The sequence below is a fragment of the Oncorhynchus keta genome, chromosome 18 (assembly GCF_023373465.1).
Source record: "Oncorhynchus keta strain PuntledgeMale-10-30-2019 chromosome 18, Oket_V2, whole genome shotgun sequence".
NCBI lineage: Eukaryota > Metazoa > Chordata > Actinopteri > Salmoniformes > Salmonidae > Oncorhynchus > Oncorhynchus keta.
The window spans coordinates 53,748,990-53,761,642 of NC_068438.1; the positions used below are offsets into that span (position 1 = coordinate 53,748,990).

The window sequence follows — 12,653 nt, forward strand, 5'->3', positions numbered from 1 at the left end:
CACCATACATGTGATCTGATGTTGTGAGGCCAGTTGGACGTACTACCAAATTCTCTAAAAACTGTTGGAGGCGGCTTATAGTAGAGAAATGAACATTCAATTATCTGGCAACATGCTCTGGTGGACATTCCTGCAGTCCTGCATACCAATTGCAGGCTCCCTCAAAACTTGAGACATCTGTGGCATTGTGTAGTGTGACAAAACCGCACACTTTTATTGTCCACAGCACAAGGTTCACCTGTGTAATGATCATGCTGTTTAATTAGATTCTTGATATACCACACCTGTCAGGTGGATTATCTTGGCAAAGGAGAAATGCTCACTAACAGGGATGTAACCACATTTGTGCTCAACATTTGAGAGAAATACGTTTTTTATGCGTATGAAACATTTCTGGGATGTTTTATTTCAGCTAATGAAAAATGGGACCAAAATGTTAAATGTATTTATATTTTAGTATAAAATCAATCTTCCAAACCTCTGTGGAGTTATTTCCCCATTATAGAATATAAATCTTTAAATAATACATGTTAATATTATATTTTGTGTTATTATCAAACAATGTTCCATTATCAAATGAATGTCTATCGATGTTGTCGAATTTCTAATGAAAACCCGATAAAAAAAATAGCCTGGCTGAGTTAGAAGTTATGCTTTCTCTTGTGGTTGGTTAGCTCCGACAGCCCCCTCTATTCCACGGTTATAACAGGCTACAATCAGTCGGCTACTAGTTTAAAGCGCGCTATAGGTACTCTACCAAATGGTACCTCCATCTGCGTTACATCTATTTTTGGATAGGGATAATAAGAACGGTCAGGAAATATTATATGGAGAGGTGTAGATTGGTACCAAAGGGGGCGACCACTCCACGCACACCCCCTTTTCTCCTCCATGGTACGAACCAATTTTGTAAATCGTGAGTTGTAAGCTTGGTTGCCATTCCTCGGCTTTCGCTGCTGGGTTTAGCTTCCCGACGCTCCGCGCGCTGTGACTCAACGTGTCAGTGTGTTTAGGGACTTATATTCCTGCCGTTTATCTCCCATTCAGTTGTTCATTTGTTGTTGTTTTTCTGACCACAAATAGGTCAGCGGGTTATGTAGTTGTTTCATTTAAAAAAAAAAATTATACATAAACTGCTTTTTCCATTGATCCCCTTCGGTTCTGTGATAGCGATACATTTCTGTTCCGCGAGTCCAGCAGTGACGAGGACAGAGCTGTTTTCATCTACAGTTTTAACGGAAGAAATAAGAACTCTACCGGAACGGAATCATTTTCTAGTCTTGGGGCGATTCATTCGAAATATCGACGTGAATACGTTGGATGTGTCTTCAGAATGGTAAGGTTATTTATTTTGGGGGAAATGTGCATGATGTTGCAAAACAGCTGCACGCGAGCATCATGCAGCAGAAATTGCGTACAGGGCTCGGGCTCCGGTTGAGTCCAGTGATTTATTGGTTGAGTACCGGATCGTGAAGCCTACGTTAACTGCAGATGAGAATTCTCATCTGTAGTCGACACAAGGAGCCCATTTTCAGAGGTGTTCATGTAGTTTAACGACTGGAGAATGCTGAATTGTGCATGTTGACACAGACAGGTTAATGTACGGCTTTGGTAGACAACTGTACGGTCCCTGTAGCCTATAAGACGATGGTCATTTACCGGGCTACTGTAGCTTTACGGACAGGGTTGCCTAATTTGTGTCTAGGTGCAAAGCCTATGTCTAGGTCGTGTCGGGTTTAATACACTTGAATTTGATCAAATGTTTCACAATGTATCGCTTCGACGTATCTATAATTTTGGGCAGGGAGTGATTGAGTCGATGCAGACAACACGGTGCTCCATTTTGCCGGGGGGTAGGTATCTTAATAAAGCCTGGCTGAGGAGCCCTTAACTCCCCTCTCTCTTTTATGTCGAGGCGGATACCTAAAGCCAATAATCAATTCCAATAGTCTGAATCCTGATGAGGATGAAGTCGGATGATCAATTGAACCAATAATAGATTTGACAGAAATGTACTGTATATTTTCATAGTACTTTTTACAAGCAGGGTTTATCCTTATTCTAAGCTGCGATATAACAGCACATACAAGACGCTATGCGACTTGGGTGGCCATGTCATTTTAATATCAGTAGGCTTTGCTCCCCAATGCCAATAATCTCTATTTCATTCTATTATGGACTAAGACTTCCAGAAGATTTGAATCAATCAATTACATCAATCATTGCTACACCATTTAGCCTATATAAGATTAACTTTGTTCAATGCTGCAATATCTGAATTATCAAAAGCTTTAAATCATCTAGGGAACTATTTATTACAGTGGTTTATTTTATTGAAGGTTCAATGAACTTAATGAGTGATTTTTGTTCTTGAGTTGTTTTTTTTAGCTGTTTTGAAGTGTCATAATTAATGTGTCATAGTAATTTACAATTGATATACGGAAATAAACAGCATTCCTTGGTTGGTTATTGTTAGTACTGACACACGCACGCACACGCGCACACACACGCACACACGCACACGCACACAGAATTCGGAAAGTATTCAGACCCCTTGACATTTTCCACATTTGTTACGTTATACGTTATACAAAATTGATGAAATAGTTTTTCCCCCTCATCAATCTACACACAATACCTCATAATAACATCACAATACCTCATAATAACATCAGAAATACCTCATAATAACATCACAATACCTCATAATAACATCACAATACCTCATAATGACATCACAATACCTCATAATGACATCACAATACCTTCTAATAACATCACAATACCTCATAATAACATCACAATACCTCATAATGACATCACAATACCTCATAATGACATCACAATACCTCGTAATAACATCACAATACCTCATAATGACATCACAATACCTCATAATGATATCACAATACCCCATAATGACATCACAATACCCCATAATGACATCACAATACCCCTTAATGACCAAGCAAAAACAGGTTTGTAGAAATTTTTGAAAATGTATTAAAAATAGAAAACAGAAATATCACATTTATCTTAGTACTCAGTACTTTGTTGAAGCACCTTTGGCAGCAATTACAGACTTGAGTCTTCTTGGGTATGACGCTACATGCTTGGCACACCTGTATTTGGGGAGTTTCTCTTATTCTTCTCTGCAGATCCTCTCAAGCTCTGTCAGGTTGGATGGGGAGCGTTGCTGCACAGCTATTTTCAGTTCTCTCCAGAAATGTTTGATCGGGTTAAAGTCCGAGCTCTGACTGGGCCACTCAAGGACATTCAGAGACTTGTCCCGAAGCCACTTTAGGTGCCTTTTAGCAAACTCCAAGCGGGCTGTCATTTGCCTTTATACTAACAAGTGGCTTCCATCTGGCCACTCTACCATAAAGGCCTGATTGGTGTAGTGCTGCAGAGATGCTTGTCCTTCTGGAAGGTTCTCCCATCTCCATAGAGGAATTCTGGAGCTCTGTCAGAGTGACCATCAGGCTCTTGGTCACCTCCCTGACCAAGGCCCTTCTCCCGATTGCTCAGTTTGGCAGGGTGGCCAGCTCTAAGAAGAGTCTTGGTGGTTCCAAACTTCTTCCATTTAAAAATAATGGAGGCCACTGTGTTTTAGGGGACCTTCAATACTCATGAGTTGGCTCCCGAGTGGCACAGCGGTCTAAGGCACTGCATCTCAGTGCTAGAGGAGTCACTACAGACCCTGGTTCAGCGGTCTAAGACACTGCATCCAGTGCTAGAGGAGTCACTACAGACCCTGGTTCAGCGGTCTAAGACACTGCATCTCAGCGCTAGAGGAGTCACTGCAGACCCTGGTTCATTTCCAGGCTGTATCACAGCCGGCCGTGATTGGGAGTCCCATAGGGCAGTGTACAATTGGCCCAGCGTCGTCCGGGTTAAGGTCGTGGTAGGCCATCATTGGAAATAAGAATTTGTTCTTTAACTGACTTGCCGAGTTAAATACAATGTAAAACATGAGTGCAACATTTTTTGGTACCCTTCCCCAGATCTGTGCCTCGACACAATCATGTCTCGGAGCTCTACGGACAATTCCTTTGACCTCATGACTTGGTTTCCGCTCTGACGTACACTGTCAACTGTGGAACCTTGTATAGACAGGTGTGTGCCTTTCCAAATCACGTCCAATCAGTTGAAATTACCACAGGCGGACTCCAATCTGGTTGTAGAAACATCTCAAGGTTGATCAATGGAAACAGGAGGCAGCTGAGATCAATTTCAAGTCTTATAGCAAAGGGTCTGAATACTTAAGTAAATAAGGTATTTCTGTTTTTTATTAAATCTACATTTGCAATAATATCTAAAGGCATGTTTTGCATTGTCAATATGGGGTATTGTGTGTAGATGGATGAGGATTTTTCCTTTATTTAATCTATTTTAGAATAAGGCTGTAATGTAACAAAATGTGGAAAAAGTTAAGAGGTCAGAAAACTTTCAGAATACACACACACACACACACACACACACACACACACACACACACACACACACACACACACACACACACACACACACACACACACACACACACACACACACACACACACACACACACACACACACACACACACACACACACACACACACACACACACACACACAGAAACGGTGTAAAAAAGGCTTCCCTGGTCATAGGCATGTTGCATTCAGAGCCAGGCTTATTTCTGAAGGCACCCAAGCCTCAGCCTCACATCGTGTCCTCTTTTCGTTAGCGCTGAATCAAACCCTCTGCTGTTAGTTGAGCTCCCTAAGAGCTAAGGGCTTGGCTGCTTTGTGCAAAAGCCCACAAGTGCTGCAATAGGCTGTAGTGGGTTCGGTGTCTTGACCCCAGGTCTACCGGGGGAATCAAGAGTTCTGCTCTGCGGAGGAAGAGAGCGAGGGAGGAGTTAAATGAGAAGTCCCCGTCGGAGCTTGACCTTTGTTAGGAATGGCCTGTTTTTCTGGCGGCTGTAATTGTCCAGCTTGATGAGCAATGAGGGACGAGAGGGCCACAGCCTCGGCAGCAACACGCACACACACACAGTCCTGGGCATGAAGACAAACAGGCGCACCGCTCACAAAACAATCTGGCTCAGATCAGCTGCTTTTATTCTGGTCGGGGTGGTTTTTCTTTTGCAGAGAGGAATGAACTTAACTGCTGTGAAAAACATTATTTAAAAATAAGATATTAAATAAGAATCAACATATTAATGTTTTTATATTTTAGTCTACTATCCAATTGCTGTACATTCACAATGCCCCAGAGTGTGGGGATTGGGCGTCCAGCTGCAATGCTGCCTGATTGGTTGGTTACATTTCATAAACCATTGGCTTGTTTCAACTCATCTCAATAATGGAGAGAAAACAATTCTCTCTCTCTCTCTCTCTCTCTCTCTCTCTCTCTCTCTCTCTCTCTCTCTCTCTCTCTCTCTCTCTCTCTCTCTCTCTCTCTCTCTCTCTCTCTCTCTCTCTCTCTCTCTCTCTCTCTCTCTCTCTAATTATTATAAGATACTTATTTTGTGCTGGGACGCGAGAAAGCTGGAGCACAGGCCTCGTTTGTAACATAAACTGACACTTAAAGGTGCTGTGCACCTCTGCTTTACCTCATCCAGATTACCTCTAGTCTCTTGTGACAGATTTAACATTAGGTTCCCTCAGATTAGACTTCATCAATCAATCGTATTTATATAGCCCTTTATACATCAGCTGATATCTGTACAGAAACCCAGCCTAAAACCCCAAACAGCAAACAATGCAGGTGTAGAAGCACGGTGGCTAGGAAAAACTCCCTAGTCTCTTGTGACAGATTTAATATTCAGTTCCCTGAGATTAGCCCCTAAAATCTGTGATGCCAGGATTGAAGTTCCCTTTACAAGTCAAACGTTTGGACCCACCTACTCATTCCAGGGTTTTTTCTTTATTTTTACTGATTTTCTACATTGTGGAGTAATAGTGAAGACATCAAAACTATGAAATAACACACGTGGAATCATGTAGTAACCAGAAAAAGTGTTAAACAAATCAAAATATATTTTATACTTAAGATTATTCAAAGTAGCCACCCTTTACCTTGATGACAGCTTTACACACCCTTGGCTTTCTCTCAACCAGCTTCATGAGGTAGTCACCGGGAATGCATTTTAATTAACAGGTGTGCCTTATTAGAAGTTAAATTGTGGAATTTCTTTCCTTCTTAATGCGTTTGAGACCATCAGTTGTGTTGTGACAAGTTAGAGTTGCTATACAGAAAATAGCCCTATTTGGTAAAAGAGCAAGTCCATATTATGACAAGAACAGCTGAAATAAGCAAAACAACAGTCCATCATTACTTTAAGACATGAAGGTCAGTCAATCTGGACAATTTCAAGAACTTTGAATGTTTCTTCAAGTGCAGTCGCAAAAACCGTCAAGCGCTATGATGAAACTGGCTCTCATGAGGACCGCTACAGGAATGGAAGACCCAGAGTTACCTCTGCTGCAGAGGACAAGTTCATTAGAGTTAACTGCACCTCAGATTGCACCTCAGATTGCATTCCAAATAAATGTTTCACAGAGTTAAAGTAACAAGACACATCTCAGCATCAACTGTTCAGAGGAGACTGCGTGAATCAGGCCTTCATGGTCCAATTGCTGCTAAGAAACCACGACTAAAGGACACCAATAAGAAGACAAAATATATTTTAACTTTTTGGAGCCCTGACCAAATTTACATAGATATGTGAGTTATAGATCTGCCATTCTCATTTTAAAGCAAGTCTAAGAAGTGTTGATATGTTCTATATGCACTATTTCTATGCTTCCTGTTCTTAAGTTTAGTTTTTGCATCTTTTATTTTTGGTTTTGTACAGCAGCTTCAAACAGCTGAAAATACAATATTTCTAGTTATATTAAAATAAATGTCACAGTGGTTTAGACGGTACAGTGATTCTCAGTGGTTTAGACGGTACAGTGATTCTCAGTGGTTTAGACGGTACAGTGATTCTCAGTGGTTTAGATGGTACAGTGATTATATCCCTATATCCTGTCTGATCTAAAAGCCCTATATCCTGTCTGATCTTAAAGCCCTATATCCTGTCTGATCTTAAAGCCCTATATCCTGTCTGATCTAAAAGCCCTATATGCTGTCTGATCTAAAAGCCCTATATGCTGTCTGATCTAAAAGCCCTATATGCTGTCTGATCTAAAAGCCCTATATCCTGTCAGATCTAAAAGCCCTATATCCTGTCAGATCTAAAAGCCCTATATCCTGTCTTATCTAAAAGCCCTATATCCTGTCTTATCTAAAAGCCCTATATCCTGTCTGATCTAAAATATCCTGTCTGATCTAAAAGCCCTATATCCTGTCTTATCTAAAAGCCCTATATCCTGTCTGATCTAAAAGCCCTATATCCTGTCTGATCTAAAGCCCTATATCCTGTCTGATCTAAAAGCCCTATATCCTGTCTGATCTAAAAGCCCTATATCCTGTCTGATCTAAAAGCCCTATATCCTGTCTGATCTTAAAGCCCTATATCCTGTCAGATCTAAAAGCCCTATATGCTGTCTTATCTAAAAGCCCTATATCCTGTCTGATCTAAAAGCCCTATATCCTGTCTGATCTAAAAGCCCTATATCCTGTCTGATCTAAAAGCCCTATATCCTGTCTGATCTTAAAGCTCTATATCCTGTCTGATCTAAAAGCCCTATATCCTGTCTGATCTAAAAGCCCTATATCCTGTCTGATCTAAAAGCCCTATATCCTGTCTGATCTTAAAGCCCTATATCCTGTCTTATCTAAAAGCCCTATATCCTGTCTGATCTTAAAGCACTATATCCTGTCTGAGTTAAAGCACCTGAGTGATCAACAGTCCCTGTGTCAGTCCTACCAGGCTCATGGTGTCAGTACCAGGCTCATGGTGTCAGTACCAGGCTCATAGTGTCAGTACCAGGCTCATGGTGTCAGTACCAGGCTCATGGTGTCAGTACCAGGCTCATGGTGTCAGTACCAGGCTCATGGTGTCAGTACCAGGCTCATGGTGTCAGTACCAGGCTCATGGTGTCAGTACCAGGCTCATAGTGTCATTACCAGGCTCATGGTGTCAGTACCAGGCTCATGGTGTCAGTACCAGGCTCATGGTGTCAGTACCAGGCTCATAGTGTCAGTACCAGGCTCATAGTGTCAGTACCAGGCTCATGGTGTCAGTACCAGTCCTACCAGGCTCATGGTGTCAGTACCAGGCTCATGGTGTCAGTACCAGGCTCATAGTGTCAGTACCAGGCTCATGGTGTCAGTACCAGGCTCATAGTGTCAGTACCAGGCTCATGGTGTCAGTACCAGGCTCATAGTGTCAGTACCAGGCTCATAGTGTCAGTACCAGGCTCATAGTGTCAGTACCAGGCTCATGGTGTCAGTACCAGGCTCATAGTGTAGTACCAGGCTCATGGTGTCAGTACCAGGCTCATGGTGTCAGTACCAGACTCATAGTGTCAGTACCAGGCTCATAGTGTCAGTACCAGGCTCATGGTGTCAGTACCAGGCTCATAGTGTCAGTACCAGGCTCATGGTGTCAGTACCAGGCTCATAGTGTCAGTACCAGGCTCATAGTGTCAGTACCAGGCTCATGGTGTCAGTACCAGGCTCATGGTGTCAGTACCAGGCTCATGGTGTCAGTACCAGGCTCATGGTGTCAGTACCAGGCTCATGGTGTCAGTACCAGGCTCATAGTGTCAGTACCAGGCTCATGGTGTCAGTACCAGGCTCATAGTGTCAGTACCAGGCTCATAGTGTCAGTACCAGGCTCATAGTGTCAGTACCAGGCTCATAGTGTCAGTACCAGGCTCATGGTGTCAGTACCAGGCTCATAGTGTCAGTACCAGGCTCATAGTGTCAGTACCAGGCTCATAGTGTAGTACCAGGCTCATGGTGTCAGTACCAGGCTCATGGTGTCAGTACCAGGCTCATAGTGTCAGTACCAGGCTCATGGTGTCAGTACCAGGCTCATAGTGTCAGTACCAGGCTCATGGTGTCAGTACCAGGCTATGGTGTCAGTACCAGGCTCATAGTGTCAGTACCAGGCTCATGGTGTCAGTACCAGGCTCATGGTGTCAGTACCAGGCTCATGGTGTCAGTGCCAGGCCCATGGTGTCAGTACCAGGCTCATGGTGTCAGTACCAGGCTCATAGTGTCAGTACCAGGCTCATGGTGTCAGTACCAGGCTCATGGTGTCAGTACCAGGCTCATAGTGTCAGTACCAGGCTCATGGTGTCAGTACCAGGCTCATAGTGTCAGTACCAGGCTCATTAGTGTCAGTACCAGGCTCATAGTGTCAGTACCAGGCTCATAGTGTCAGTACCAGGCTCATGGTGTCAGTACCAGGCTCATGGTGTCAGTACCAATAGTGTCAGTACCAGGCTCATAGTGTCAGTACCAGGCTCATAGTGTCAGTACCAGGCTCATGGTGTCAGTGCCTCCATCAGATAATAGATACAGTAGACTCCTACATTAGATAATAGATACAGTAGACTCCTACATGTGATAATATATACAGTAGACTCCTCCATTAGATAATAGATACAGTAGACTCCTACATTAGATAATAGATACAGTAGACTCCTCCATCAGATAATAGATACAGTAGACTCCTCAATTAGATAATAGATACAGTAGACTCCTACATTAGATAATAGATACAGTAGACTCCTCCATTAGATAATAGATACAGTAGACTCCTACATTAGATAATAGATACAGTAGACTCCTCCATTAGATAATAGATACAGTAGACTCCTCCATTAGATAATAGATACAGTAGACTCCTACATTAGATAATAGATACAGTAGACTCCTCCATTAGATAATAGATACAGTAGACTCCTACATTAGATAATAGATACAGTAGACTCCTCCATTAGATAATAGATACAGTAAACTCCTCCATTAGATAATAGATACAGTAGACTCCTCCATTAGATAATAGATACAGTAAACTCCTCCATTAGATAATAGATACAGTAAACTCCTCCATTAGATAATAGATACAGTAGACTCCTCCATTAGATAATAGATACAGTAAACTCCTCCATTAGATAATAGATACAGTAAACTCCTCCATTAGATAATAGATACAGTAGACTCCTCCATTAGATAATAGATACAGTAAACTCCTCCATTAGATAATAGATACAGTAGACTCCTCCATTAGATAATAGATACAGTAGACTCCTCCATTAGATAATAGATACAGTAGACTCCTACATTAGATAGATACAGTAGACTCCTCAATTTGATAATAGATACAGTAGACTCCTCCATTAGATAATAGATACAGTAGACTCCTCCATTAGATAATAGATACAGTAAACTCCTCCATTAGATAATAGATACAGTAGACTCCTCCATTTGATAATAGATACAGTAGACTCCTACATTAGATAATAGATACAGTACACTCCTCCATTAGATAATAGATACAGTAGACTCCTCCATTAGATAATAGATACAGTAGACTCCTCAATTAGATAATACAGTGGACTCCTCCATTAGATAATAGATACAGTAGACTCCTCCATTAGATAATACAGTGGACTCCTCCATTAGATAATAGATACAGTAGACTCCTCCATTAGATAATAGATACAGTAGACTCCTCCATTAGATAATAGATACAGTAGACTCCTCAATTTGATAATAGATACAGTAGACTCCTCCATTAGATAATAGATACAGTAGACTCCTCCATTAGATAATAGATACAGTAGACTCCTCAATTAGATAATAGATACAGTAGACTCCTACATTAGATAATAGATACAGTAGACTCCTCCATTAGATAATAGATACAGTAGACTCCTCCATTTGATAATAGATACAGTAGACTCCTCCATTAGATAATAGATACAGTAGACTCCTCCATTAGATAATAGATACAGTAGACTCCTCCATTAGATAATAGATACAGTAGACTCCTCCATTAGATAATATATACAGTAGACTCCTCCATTAGATAATAGATACAGTAGACTCCTACATTAGATAATATATACAGTAGACTCCTCCATTAGATAATAGATACAGTAGACTCCTACATTAGATAATAGATACAGTAGACTCCTCCATTAGATAATAGATACAGTAGACTCCTACATTAGATAATAGATACAGTAGACTCCTCCATTTGATAATAGATACAGTAAACTCCTCCATTAGATAATAGATACAGTAGACTCCTCCATTAGATAATAGATACAGTAGACTCCTCAATTAGGTCAGATAATAGATACAGTAAACTCCTCCATTAGATAATAGATACAGTAGACTCCTCAATTAGGTCAGATAATAGATACAGTAGACTCCTACATTAGATAATAGATACAGTAGACTCCTCCATTAGATAATAGATACAGTGGACTCCTCCATTAGATAATAGATACAGTAGACTCCTCCATTAGATAATAGATACAGTAGACTCCTCCATTAGATAATAGATACAGTAGACTCCTACATTAGATAATAGATACAGTAGACTCCTCCATTAGATAATAGATACAGTAGACTCCTCCATTAGATAATATATACAGTAGACTCCTACATTAGATAATAGATACAGTAGACTCCTCCATTAGATAATAGATACAGTAGACTCCTACATTAGATAATAGATACAGTAGACTCCTACATTAGATAATAGATACAGTAGACTCCTACATTAGATAATAGATACAGTAGACTCCTCCATTAGATAATAGATACAGTAGACTCCTCCATTAGATAATATATACAGTAGACTCCTACATTAGATAATAGATACAGTAGACTCCTCCATTAGATAATAGATACAGTAGACTCCTACATTAGATAATAGATACAGTAGACTCCTACATTAGATAATAGATACAGTAGACTCCTACATTAGATAATAGATACAGTAGACTCCTACATTAGATAATAGATACAGTAGACTCCTACATTTGATAATAGATACAGTAGACTCCTACATTAGATAATAGATACAGTACACTCCTCCATTAGATAATAGATACAGTAGACTCCTCCATTAGATAATAGATACAGTAGACTCCTCAATTAGATAATAGATACAGTAGACTCCTCCATTAGATAATATATACAGTAAACTCCTCCATTAGATAATAGATACAGTAGACTCCTACATTAGATAATAGATACAGTAGACTCCTCCATTAGATAATAGATACAGTAGACTCCTACATTAGATAATAGATACAGTAAACTCCTCCATTAGATAATAGATACAGTAGACTCCTCCATTAGATAATAGATACAGTAGACTCCTCCATTAGATAATAGATACAGTAGACTCCTCCATTAGATAATAGATACAGTAGACTCCTCCATTAGATAATAGATACAGTAAACTCCTCCATTAGATAATAGATACAGTAGACTCCTACATTAGATAATATATACAGTAGACTCCTCCATTAGATAATATATACAGTAGACTCCTCCATTTGATAATATATACAGTAGACTCCTCCATTAGATAATAGATACAGTAGACTCCTCCATTAGATAATAGATACAGTAGACTCCTACATTAGATAATAGATACAGTAGACTCCTCCATTAGATAATAGATACAGTAGACTCCTACATTAGATAATAGATACAGTAGACTCCTCCATTAGATAATAGATACAGT

General features: G+C 40.4%; 1 protein-coding gene across 4 annotated transcripts in view; it reads left to right on the plus strand.

Annotated features, from left to right (window-relative positions):
• Positions 1–823: 823 nt before the first annotated feature.
• tenm4 (teneurin transmembrane protein 4) overlaps positions 824–12,653 on the plus strand; it is a 783,671-nt gene continuing 771,841 nt past the window's right edge. For all 4 annotated transcript variants that reach the window (XM_052468712.1, XM_052468713.1, XM_052468714.1 and 1 more), the window contains exon 1: positions 824–1,336. The gene's annotated coding sequence lies outside the window, so the exon portion shown is untranslated. The remainder of the gene's footprint in view (positions 1,337–12,653) is intronic.